General features: G+C 39.5%; 1 protein-coding gene across 1 annotated transcript in view; it reads left to right on the top strand.

The window, feature by feature from the left end:
- The first annotated feature begins 8,860 nt into the window (after positions 1–8,860).
- The window catches only part of LOC140650863 (ubiquitin-associated protein 2-like), a 71,412-nt gene continuing 67,718 nt past the window's right edge, over positions 8,861–12,554 (top strand). The window contains exon 1 of the mRNA XM_072859680.1: positions 8,861–8,952. The gene's annotated coding sequence lies outside the window, so the exon portion shown is untranslated. The remainder of the gene's footprint in view (positions 8,953–12,554) is intronic.

Genomic DNA, 12,554 nt, shown 5'->3' with positions numbered 1-12,554 from the left:
TCCTCTTTGCTTTTCAGAGAAGACCTAGTTTGGACTTGTACTGTTTTTCATACAACTTCCCTAAACAGGTTATGTTCATTAAAGTGACAGCTGGGATGAAAGGTTGTGAAGTAGCTCCTTTGCAATTATTTAAGGTTCATATTTTACAAAAATCTTTCGAAGGATTTCTCTGTTTTGCTCTAACATGAAAGTCCACGCTCTTTAATTTTGGCCATCTAAGCTGGCAGTTTGTCAGAACTCCCCGTCCACCTGGGGCTCCTGCAGTCCGTTTCACAGGTGTGGTACCTTCAGCCCTTTTCCCCCCACTGCTTCTCAGTGCCACAAAGAGTAAACAGCAACTAAAGACAGATTGATTAGAGGCGATACAGTCTGATGCCTAAGGTCCCATGGCTTGCTCAGCTTGCTTTTACTACATCATAACTATTTTGCTGAGCGTATTGTTTTACTTATTTTCTTGCCAGATGGTAAAACTTGTAAGATAGGTTATGTGAACAACAGTGTGCAGTTCATGGATGGAGTTGTTTCTACTCTCAGTTGTCTTGAAATTATCTTTTTTTTTGTCCCGCTGTCTTTGTGAAAGCTGTAAGATACTGTGGCTTCTTTTGAAGGTAAACTTGTCAAGCTTTTTTTCCTCTCCCTTGCCAGCTTCTTAAATCAGTCTTCCAGCAGATGAGCTTGGAGGAGTGCTTAACCTGGCTGAGTGTAGCATTTTGCATTAAAAACAATGAAATGTTTCCCATATTGAGAGAGCTTTGATCTTTCTCGAGACTTAAGGTTTGCCCAAAGTAGTACTCTTATGGTGAACTTTATGGTTTTTGTTTTTTGCTTTATCATACAGGAAACACAGTTTATTCCAGATCTGCAGAAGATGCAGGTTCAACACAATTTGTGTTACAGAATCATTTAGGATTTGAATCCAAAGTTAAGTGAAGAAAACACAAATACTTTCTTAACCTGCAGATTTGAATGATCAGGTTGCACTTTTTTTAATCTGGTTTAATGCTGGGGAAGTCTGTCTTAGTCTGTTGGGCAGCCCTGTGGTTGAAGGTGTAAAATCACAGAATCACAGAATTGTATGGGTTGGAAAAGACCTTTAAGATCATCGAGTCCAACCGTAATCCTAACACTACCAAGACCACCACTACACCATGTCCCTAAGCAAAATTCAGTAGCTGAATTCAGTAGCTGTGATCATATTCCTAAATATTTTTAATGGTTAGCTGTAGAGAGAGGAAGTCTTTTTGCAGTTTTACTGTGTGTGGCGTAGGTTTCATCTAGAACATTTCAGTTGTATTTCTTATGACTAAAATACTGTTCCTGGAAGTAGGATGATGCTATAGGGACCATATTGAGATTGCTTTTGAGCAAAGAAAAGGACGGGTTTTTTTCTATGGTATTTGGTTTGTTACATGTTTTGAGGATGGTGGATATAATAATATAGAATGAAACACATGGCTTCTGAAAGCTTTTTTGTTTCCTCTTTCTATTTGATTTTAAATGTTAACTGAATCATGGCTATTTTATGGTAGACACTTGACCGATGTCTCGTATTACCACATTGTCCTTGTTTCCCTGTATTTGAAGGCTATTGCTGATTTCTTTTTTTTTTTTCTTTCTGCGTTTACATTCTTCCTTGATTATCAAACTTGCATGTTGTCTTAGATGCAGTTTCAGCAACATGAATCTGCAAGAAATCCTGGTGCCAAACCCTGCTTTGCTGTTGGGCTGTACATAATATATTGTATTTGAGAAATTGTGGTCCATGCTTTTGATGTCTTCTGTTCCTGTGCTTTTATTTCAGCTTTCAGTCACACGTTCTTCAGACCACTGACTTGTGATCCATTTTGAGACTGATAGAAGAGGGACCCAAGTTACTGATGTTAACTTTGGGTGACTAAATTTGATGAGCAGGAGCAGTACTGCACTTCCTGGCCTTGTGCTTCACTTTCTTTTATTAGCTACTGAATGCATTTCTGAGTGTTTTGAACATGGGGTGAGTGCCAAGGGGTAGCTGTCTGAGATTCAGTTTAGAGAAAGATTGAAGTAGTGTTATGAGCTTGGTGAAGGCAAGTTAATGACTATGCAAAAGTGGTTTGGTTTTTTTTCAATGTTTGAGAAAACCTTGTGGCTTCTGATATGCATCCTCAACCTGTTGGGTTTCTTTGCTGCTTCTTGATGTCTGGAGAGCAGCCATGCCCAGGAACTTTTCTTTGCGTCTTAGGAAAAGACACTATCTTTCTTGCATAGTTCTCTGTTATGACTGCAAGTATAAAACTCCTTGCAACTTTATACCCGTACTCCAGTTTTCATTGTTTACCATTTTATCTGTTGATGTAGTAGTGTATGTTACTGGATTTAAAGTCCCAGTGACTCTTACTTACCCTACCTGATTTAATTGAAGGTAGACATTCACTTGATTTTTTTTTATGTGACTGTGAGCAGCAATGCTAGAGCTTAAGAGTTGTCCCTAATGAAGCTTGTGGGGCATTTTTGATAACAGCTTTTCTGTTATAGGACTTCCTTCCCTTTTTACTTCACTTAATCACAGACTGGCTGAGGTTGGCAGGGACCTCTGGAGGTCATCTTGTCTTCTGCTGCTCAAGCAGGGCCACCTACAGCAGGTTGCCCAGGACCGTGTCTGGACATCTTTTGGTACCACCAAGAGGTACCACCACCTCACTGCACAACCTGTGCCAGTGCCTGGTCACTCTCACAGTAAAAAAGCATTCCTGATGTTCAGGCAGAGCCTCCTGTGTTCCAGTTTGTGCCCATTGCCTCTGCTCCTGTCACTGGACACCACTGAAAAGAGCCTGGCTCTGTCTGTGCACCTTCCCTTCAGGTATTTATATACATTGATGAGCCCACCCCCCCCCCCCAAAAAAAAAAAAAAACAAAAAGCTTTCTTCTCTAGATTAAACTACTTGACATAGTCAAATCTGTAGTCCTTCAGGCAAACTCAAGGCCATATGTTCTTACATGCCTTTGAGAAAGAGGTGGATTAAGGATTGAATTTAGAAGTGGTGGTGGTAACAGTAATTCATGACTCTTGATAGGTGGAGAAGTGGGTGGGTTTGGGACATGTTTAGGGAAAGTGCTGTGAAAATGCAGTAAGATGCATATTTCAAATCCAAATAATTTCTGTGCTTGCAGATAAAGAGTAATTGGCTGTCTTGGCTCTAGCTGAACTGAAGACTATAATTCAGCAGTTCTGTGAGGGAAGAAACAGGTTAAACATTTGATTGTCTGATAGTGACAAAATTGCCCAAGTCCTGTATATGTTCTGTCTAAGAATTGTGTGGATTGTAAATGAGGGTTTAATGTACATACAATGTTTAAGAGAGGTTCTGCTGAGTTTTTATTGTACTTCTGTATATCGAGCAGTTCATTTTATGAAGCTATGTGCATCAAAATTATTTTTAAAAGTACTTTTTAATGAGAGTAAAGCCAAAACTTTGTAGAATTACACAAGTCCTGGTAAATTAGAAGTTAACTGGATGAGCCTATTTTTCCTATTGCAAATCCAGCCCTCTTCCCCCAAATCCCCAGGACCTCCACAAGTGTAGCCAAAGGTTAAAATAAAGTTAGATGGTTAGAATTACTTCATAGTTAGGGATCTTGAATCTGAGAAGTGCTGGGACAGCTCTTTTAGTACAGTCCTCTGAAATGAAACATCAGTGAGATTTAGTTTCTGCTAGGAAACCTACCTCAAATATTTATATGACTGATCTCCCTTGCTGATTCTGTTGATTGCTGGGGAGTGCTTTTGAGTACTTCAGTCATGGGAGAAAGGGAAGCAAAAATGTGTAACTTTTGTATTTCTTCTCAATAAACAAATCCATTAAAATAACTGATTGACAGAAGGCATCCTAAGCGTTTCACTAGTTATGAAATGACCTACCTATTATAAAATATGATAAAACATTGGGTAAGAAACCGCAGAACCATCCCTTTTCAGTTGATTTTAATATCTAAGCAAAAATTGAGCACAAAACCACATTGAGTGATGCATCTTACCTTGCAGGCCAGAACAAGCAGGTTCTGAACATTTGAGTCACTGTGGTAACTGAAACCTTTTCCACCTACCAAAAAACAAGTAGCTGTTTGGGATTGGAGCTGAATGTAGGAGAGAACAAATGAAAGAGTTAGCAACTGGAGTCGGCATAGTTTTCCTCACCAGGACTTTGTTAAGGAGTGGTGGGTGGCCAGGAACTAGTTTTGTGGTTGTAGGTCTGCTTTATTGACAGACCCTGACTGAAAAGCTGGCATGCAACTCTTCCTCCCCTTCCAGTTGCTCCATGGTATTGGAGGAAAGTTAGGATCAGTTGTTAGCGTGTTCTTTTGATGGTACGTGGTATTCTTGACTCAAAAGACAGGTCCTCATATAGTATGTAGAGGGAGAGGGACGGAATGAGTTGCCTGCGGAGGAGCAGGAGGAGGATGTGGCTTGGGGGTAGTTACAAGACAGATTTGGGGTGGGGGTAGAAGAGGTGGAGAGTTTGGTATTCCTGATCACTGATATGATGGGTTGCTACTTTGATTTGTTTGTTCAAATTATCCAGAGTCTGGCTCATAGCAGCAGAAATCAAGTCATTAATGCTGGGGAGCCTTAGGTGTGTCTTTACAAACAAACAAACAAAATTCCTGCTTTGATGAACTGCACTGAAAGTGAGTAATGAAATAAGGCCAGAAACTATGAGCCCTGGTGAAATACTTGGGGAGGAGGAAGGGGTCTCTGTTCTCCGCATCCCTTTTGGCTGTTAAATCTGTGTGGTGAATTATGTGACACTACGACTGTGTTTCAGTCTTTTGAAATGGTGTTGCTCTGTTAGTGTGTAGTGCCTGGGGCTTCAGTAATGCGAACTGGAAAGTTGCAAGATTGTTTTGCATCTTACTTCTCCTGGTACTCCTATAAATGCGTTTTTGTTCTGCCTTTGTGGTTATGTGTAGTGCAGCACTGACGAGTTGCCTTTTTTCCCGTAAGTTTATAGGTGAACAGACATGCTGTGAAATACTGTGGAAGTTTTTTTAAGAGAATCTTTTTATTCTTTTTTTAAGGGAGAAATGTTGAAGGAGAAGGGAGTAAGCTATCTCTTCTGGCACTCGAATGCTGGGGAAAGTTAGCTCTGTTTAGAGATTCACTTAGTCCTTCTGTTGAATAAAATGAGACTGGTACTGCCTCTTACATTTCCTGAAAAATGTCAGCTTCAGACTTCTCAATTTCTCTGCCAGGTGAAGTGACCTCACATAGCATAGCTCAAACACTGTGCTATACTCCGCTAAAATGTATATCTAAACTACTTTTTTATTGTAGTTAAAGCCTAAAAGCATTCAGCTGAAGACAACACGTAAGAGACTGAAAATAAGACCCTTGTATGAGCTTGGTTTGTCCAAATGTATGTTTGGGTATTATGACTCTATCATATTTTATACTAGTATGATATTTATGGATAGAGAGGTATGGAGCTCTGCTTTCTTGAAATCTTAAATACCAGCTTGGAAGAAGTGGTGTACTTAGCTCTTCCAGGACTTGTGAGTTGACCTTTCAAGCAGTTCAGCTTCTGGGATGTATCAAAGCTTGTTGAAGTACCAACCTACAGTATTTAGCCTCCACCCCTCTTTTTCAGAAATTGTATGCATTTTTAAAATGACCCGAATTTCTAATTAAAAGAAAAAAAAAGTGGAAAGATGCCCTCAATTTACTTTCCAAAAACTGTATAAAATTAAGATTTTCTTAAACTTCAGATCACTTAGGAAAAAAAAGCTCCCCAAAAGCTCTGATGCTTTGAATATTTTCCAATTGTATTTGAACCCAAAACATCACAGCTCCAAGAGTCTGAAGGTGAACCAGAACATTATATGTTTCTGGAACTTAGGCTTTCAAGTCTTTTACAGCAATTGGATATCTATGTAAAGGTCTGGAAGAGTTAAGCCAAAGAAATACTTGCTTACAGTGGAAGAATTTTAGATTGACATCAGTGTACTTCTAACTCTTAAACAACAACTTGCATTTGAGTCATGTTAAAATCTCTACTGACAAGTGAGTTGCAGATAAACATTTATTTATTTTTAGTTGCCTCTGAAGTGAAATTACAGCCTTGTGTGGATTCACATTAGTGTGTAAGGTGTTTTTTTTGATTCACCAGATTTAATGCTAGTTTTTCTTCTCACTTAGTGTCATTGTGTTCCTTGGGCTCTTTGTTTTACTCTTTTTTTAAATTTGATAGGAATTGTGATAATTCAGTTGAGCAAAGGTTTTTGTTCTCAAATGTGCTTGCATATTACAACATACATTAAAGTCTAACTGATCATCTCTGATATGGAAGGCCTTATTCTTGGTGCTTTGTGTTCTGGGAATTTTCTGGGTTTTATTCATTGTGTATGTAACTTTTGAGAACTTAGAATGGTTTTAAGGGAAGTTATGTCTCTGGCTTTGGGAATGAGATAATCTATTTAAACATGCTTTTTTCCTTCCCTTTCTTCTTCCTCTGGCAAAAAAATCTGAAAAGAGCACAAAGTGTTTTTCTTGGATGTACTTGTAACTCTTCAAATGGCCTTTCATGAATAAGTGTAAGTAAAAATTCTGCTCCTTAAAGTTGCTGTTCTCAGCAGTCACATATATACTTACCGATATTTAAATGCAGTGTATTGAGAGCTGGTTTATCCCATTCTATCAGTCTCTTGCATTTGATACTGGAAATAAATTCCTGTGGTGTAGTTGTGATCTCACAGTAACTTCCATGACAACAAATCTCAAAAACTCAGACTTCATGGCAAGGTTCTTTTAGGATATCAAAACTAAAGTTACGCTAACGCCTTCTGCCTTAGTGTTTTAGAGCACAGCATCAGGGTTGGTAAGGATCGTTCTTCAAAGTTTAGACATGGGAAAATGGAGGGACTAAAAGGGCAGTATCTACTGATATGAGGCTTGTATGCCTTCAAAAAAACACCCCAAGCCCCTGCAGAACTGCAAGTTTCAGTGTCCTGAAGGTGAAACAGTGAGCACCTTTTAGCAGTTTACTTTCTGCTGATGACAGTTTTGGGTGAATGCTGTCCTCTTAACTGTGTGCGTGTCTTGGACTTTTTGCTCTTATCAGAGGAGGGATGTAGAATGACAAGTTGCATTTTTCCTTTTACGATTTTTATTTTCACCTTATTTTAGTGAATCAGGTTCTCCTTACTAGTTTTCAAAAGGCCTTGTTTTGGGCAGTGTACTCATTGAACTTGAAAAACGGTCTTCATGTGTTAAATTGAGAAAACATTTAAAACATCATACTGCTCTGCATTTTAAACTTGCCTGTCGTTGGTTTCTCAGTTTATTTACAATGTCATCTACAGTGTCTTAAACCACTTAAACCACTGTCGTGGTTTAACCCCAGCCGGCAACTAAGCACTGCACGGCCGCTTGCTCACTCCCCCCTGGTGGGATGGGGGAGAGAATTGGAAGAGTAAAAGTGAGAAAACTCGTGGGTTGAGATAAAGACAGTTTAATAGGGAAAGCAAAAGCTGCGCATACAAGCAAAGCAAAACAAGGAATGCATTCACTCCTTCCCATTGGCAGGCAGGTGTTCAGCCATCTCCAGGAAGGCAGGGCTCCATCATGCGTAGTGGTTACTTGGGAAGACAAACGCCATCACTCCAAACATCCCCCCCTTCCTTCTTCTTCCCCAGCTTTCTATGCTGAGCATGATGCCATATGGTACGGAATAGCCCTTTGGTCAGTTGGGGTCAGCTATCCCAGCCATGTCCCCTCCCAACTCCTTGTGCCCCCCCAGCCCACTCGCTGGTGGGGTGGGGTGAGGAGCAGAAAAGGCCTTGACTCTGTGTAAACACTGCTCAGCGGTAACTAAAACATCCCTGTATTGTCAACACTGTTTCCAGCACAAATACAAAACATAGCCCCATGCTAGCTACTATGAAGAAAATTAACTCTACCCCAGCCAAAACCAGCACACTATTACAAGTGTGCTTAACAATCCCCTGTTGTGCTAGAATTTTTACATAACATTCTGTAAATGACTGAAAAGTATTATTGTGATTAAAAAGCTGTTACTTAAGTTTGTAATACAATTTTTAAAGCTTGTAATATTTTATCTTGGTTATCCCTTGCTCATCCTTTGCTTGACTTCTGTGTATATACAGCTTTTTTGTTTGCTTGGAGAAAATTGATGTTTACAACACGTGCTGAAATGGTTTTAAAATTTGTCATTGCCAAACCATTTGTTCAGTGAAGTTTTTGTAGGTACGGTATGATCTCCAGAGCTGATACCTGTAATATATTAATGCTGTTGCTAGAGTTAAAAACTGCAGTTAGCAAAATGTGTATTCCAGGTGAGATCTCAGAATTCACATGAATTCTGAGGGTGAGGTGCTGCAATCAATATAAATAAGCTAACTGTTTCAGAAACTTAATGTGAAGAGTGCAAGTCCCTTTTCTTTCAAAAGTGAGTAACTTCAGCTTGCAGCAGAGTGCTTGGTCTTTTAGACTGATGGTAAATTAGACAGGTGGCTAATATCTACCTGGGATGTTTTAGAAAACAGGTTTTCTACTTAGGCATTTTAATACTGCCTTGCACAGTATATAAACACGGCATACCTCTGTGGAATCAGGAGCTGTTAGGTTACTGCAGCATAGTAATGAATAACCCAGCAGAATACAAAAATATGTTTAAAAGAGAATGTAAGCTTTCAGAAAATAAGTGAATAAATTTCTGTGAAGAGGAATTTCTTAATGGTCTATCAATAAGAAGGAAATTTGGAATAAAAACTTTATATGCTCATTCAGATTTTGCAAACTTTAAAAAAGAAAAAGGATTCTTAGCACTTTTCTTCAATTTTGTTATAAGCTTGTCAGGCTTGGAAAGAAGTGTTGGAGGAGAGTGAGAACCTCCGATAGGAGACAGAAAACGTGTGGCAACCAAACAGCATTTAAGCAGTCCAGACTTGCAGAAAAAGGTAAAGATGGGGAGCTGGAATAGTGATTGTGGGTCTTAGAAGAAGTCTATGGGTGGTTCCCCCCCACTTATGTTGGAGAGAAAATAAATACTGAATTAAGTGCAATAAGACTTTGGTCAATTTGGCATCATATGTGAGCAGCTTGTCTCTTTGGTATCTTCTTTAAAAAGGTTAAGAAACTAAGAAATGGGAGATGAATTTCATTTTGCTTTTAAAATATTAAACACTCAGGAACATCCTGGATGACTTTATTCCTGCTTTTAGATTTGAATTCTGTGTGGAGGGCTCTTTATTTACCTGCTCCTTTCTAGTGTGTTGTACGTTTGAAGTTGTAAAGATTGTTAATCCTTCATCTCTTTGCATAGTTTGGTATCGTTTTGGTGCAGGTCAGATAGACCTGACCTCACATAAACTTCTAGAATGATGGAACAAGAGTAAGTGAATTTACACGTGACACTAAGTTGAGAAGTTGTGATCATGAGGAAGATAATGCTCAAAATCAAGTGGGAAAGCTTGGGGTAAAACCAAGTTTTCTGACTGAAGCAGGTCAAGATGAGTATTAGTATCAAAGGAAACTAATAAATCCCACCTTGTTTAAAGCTAGACAAAATGCTAACAACAGCTGTGACCGTAGAAGGACCAATCCAGAGTTGGCAGAGAAATAAAAATGATCTCGTATGGCTTTCAGTTGTCGGTGCTGTTTCTGTGGCTGCTTGTCTCTGAGCACCTGACAATAAGTTTGAAAAAGGACTCAGCTTCTCGCAGTGTTTCACTTTGGAAAGCTAAACTAACCCAAATGGCCATGTGTTTTCATCAAGATTTTATGCACAGTAAAAGCATAAGATTGTGAAGGAAGGAAACCTTTAATACTGCCTTAGAAGCTATTGTTTCTTTTCCTCCTTCTGGAACTTTATATTCAGAATCATATATGTCACTGCAAAAAATTAGGTTTTTATTTTGGTGGAGTCTCGTCTTGCTTAAGATGAACCTTGAGAAATATTATCTGGGGGAAAAGTATAGAAAGATGTTGTAGAATATCTTTCTTTATTTAAAAGAGGTTTTTTTCAGCAAGACTCTTGGTTTTCTTTGGTTTTCTGAATATGTGAGCGTATCACAAGCAGTGGTCTGTACTGGTCTTCTTCCCTCAGTGTGTAGTTTAAGGATTAGGGGTCTGTACAGGTGCAGGAATGATACCTGAGCTCTTTGGTGTTGCTGCCAAAACTCTGAAGCTAGAATCAAATATCTGATATCACAAGATTTTTAGCACATTTTATAGATATAGCCTGCCTTAGTGCATTTGCTTTTATATCACTTGTGGCTTGTAATTTAACCGTTGCTATTTGTTGTGAGTGTTGTAATGTGATCTGATGAGTGTTGCAAGTCTGAATTAGTCCTCCCCTCCAAAACTACTTTTTTATGGTGGCACTTTCTACTTTGTTCCTCCTTGTCAATTCTAGTGTGAATTAACTAGGTGCCCCTTTTTTTGATGCAGCTGAGTGTGTTTCTGCCAGTGTGAGAATGTAACAAATGTCTCTGGTCTTGCTCAGCTATTTTTAGTCCTGTTGCTTGTATCTGTTTCTATTCAAAGAATTCCTTTGGAAGCCGTTCCAGGAGAGCGCGGTTCGGCGACGCGGGAAGGAGCCGGGGGGGGGGCAGGGAGAACACAAGCGCCAAGCATGTTCGTGATCTGGCAGCGAGATGTCCGATGTGGAGTGCTGCTTCCTGTGTGCCACCTTGTTTACAAGAACCCCGCTCAAAGCGAATTCCCCCTTCTGGCTATTGTCCTGGCTGTGTGGCTCCCAATTTGTGTTAGCTATTTCTTTCTGTCATTTGGAGTACCTGGATTTCAACTTGAATCTTCTTACTGGGTTTGTTTTTCTGTGTAAACAGTAATTTAATTTTAGGGTTGTTCAGATATGGGGCATCACATCAGAATGAATAGCTGAAATACGCATTTCTACAGTTTAATGGCCAAAGCTGACAGTTCCCAGTACTTGTCTTTTTCCCTGCTCCTCTTACAATTCAGCATCTTTTTTTGTTCTGGTACCGGTTTAATCTGGATTAGCTTTCCTAATAAGTTTTTTTAAAAGTTTTCTTTGTTATTTGACAGCTTTTTTTTCCCCTTTTTTTGCTGTTGCATGAATTACTCATCTTGTAGGTACAGCTAGCTGTTGATTGTTATGGTAATGATTGATAAGGGGCTTTTTTCCTTGTAGTATTGATAGCTTAACCAGAGTGTGACCTGAGATTATATGTCCTTCCATGTATTCTTTGAAGAGAACATCTTTAACTTGTTTAGTTCGTACTCTGCAGCTGTTTCCTCGCCTACATATATATATATATGTGTGTGTGTGTGTGCCCTGAGCTCACCCGGGCTTCTAGCTGACCCCTGAGTTCATCTCGGATAGACTGGAAAGCTGTGCAAATTATTACGGTCTGCAGAGGCTTTGCCTTGTGATTTTTTTTTTTGGTGGAGGGAGCCATCTGAAGAACTTCCAAGTCACTCAGCCCTCTCTTCCTGGATGAGTCTGTCTGGATTTCCTCTTTTCCCCCTCGGACGGGCTGCTGTGAGTTTTAATGAGCTGGCAGAGGGAGCAAGCCTTCTCAAGGTGGTGCTTTTGATAGGAAAAGGGTGGACGTTTAAGTGTATTATTCCTGTGAAAGTGAAAGTCAAAGATGACTCGCAAACGCACTGAATATTTAGTTGTGTGTACAAAATCATTAAAGATTGCTTTTGCAATCTGCTTTTGTTACATTGCTTTAGGGTAGTTTGAGTCTGTAGTTTAATGCCCAAAACTGAATGTAGACAGATACTTCTGTGGCTAGGGGAAAGGACTGTATTCTAGATTACCATAAGCTGTGTTTAATCAGGCTGTCCTGATATTGGCTGATTATAGCCTCCTCTTGTTTGGATAGAAGCACCTCCAAATTTTTAGAAGTGTATTTTTCACTGCAAGTTACTGAATACTAACAGGTATCCAAGAGGCTGGACATTAGGGAGTGTTCCTCAGTAAAGGTGATACAAGTCTCTATTTTCCCACTGGTGATCAAAATAATATATAAGCCATAAGATGGTGATGTATTCAAGGTCACTCTGCTGACAGAGTCCTTTCCTGGGAGTTTTTTATTTTTTAAAATGCCTACAAGCCATTTCTAATGTTTTTTTTGTTGCGTGCAGAGGGCCTGACCAGGATCTAGCCTTGCTATACTGGATCCCAGGAAAACAAAATGTGAAACCTTACATTTTACCTATGTTATAATGGTGCATGGCTGCTGAAATGCAAGTTCCCCCTTTCCTCATGAACTTGATCCCTATCCCTCGTGTCAGATTGAGCAGTTGTATAGCCACATAGTTTTCCACTTGATAAGCTTATTCAACTGACTCACTGTTTTGTTTTAGAGGGTTTAGTTTGCTCTTGGGTCAGCTTACTGAACCTACTCCCTCTACAGCTGCAGATTCGTTAGTCTGATTGAAGGGAAGTACCAGTATTATGTGGTTAAGGAGTAGGGGAGCAGGAATGCCATTTCTGGTGACAGCTTTCAGTTGTGTGGTATTAGATGTGAGCTGGAACTTGATTTTAATGGAACAAACTGTTTGGGTT

Source organism: Ciconia boyciana, chromosome 4 (assembly GCF_034638445.1).
Source record: "Ciconia boyciana chromosome 4, ASM3463844v1, whole genome shotgun sequence".
Lineage (NCBI taxonomy): Eukaryota > Metazoa > Chordata > Aves > Ciconiiformes > Ciconiidae > Ciconia > Ciconia boyciana.
Note: the sequence above shows the minus strand (reverse complement) of the source record. Positions and strands in the feature narration are given on the sequence as shown.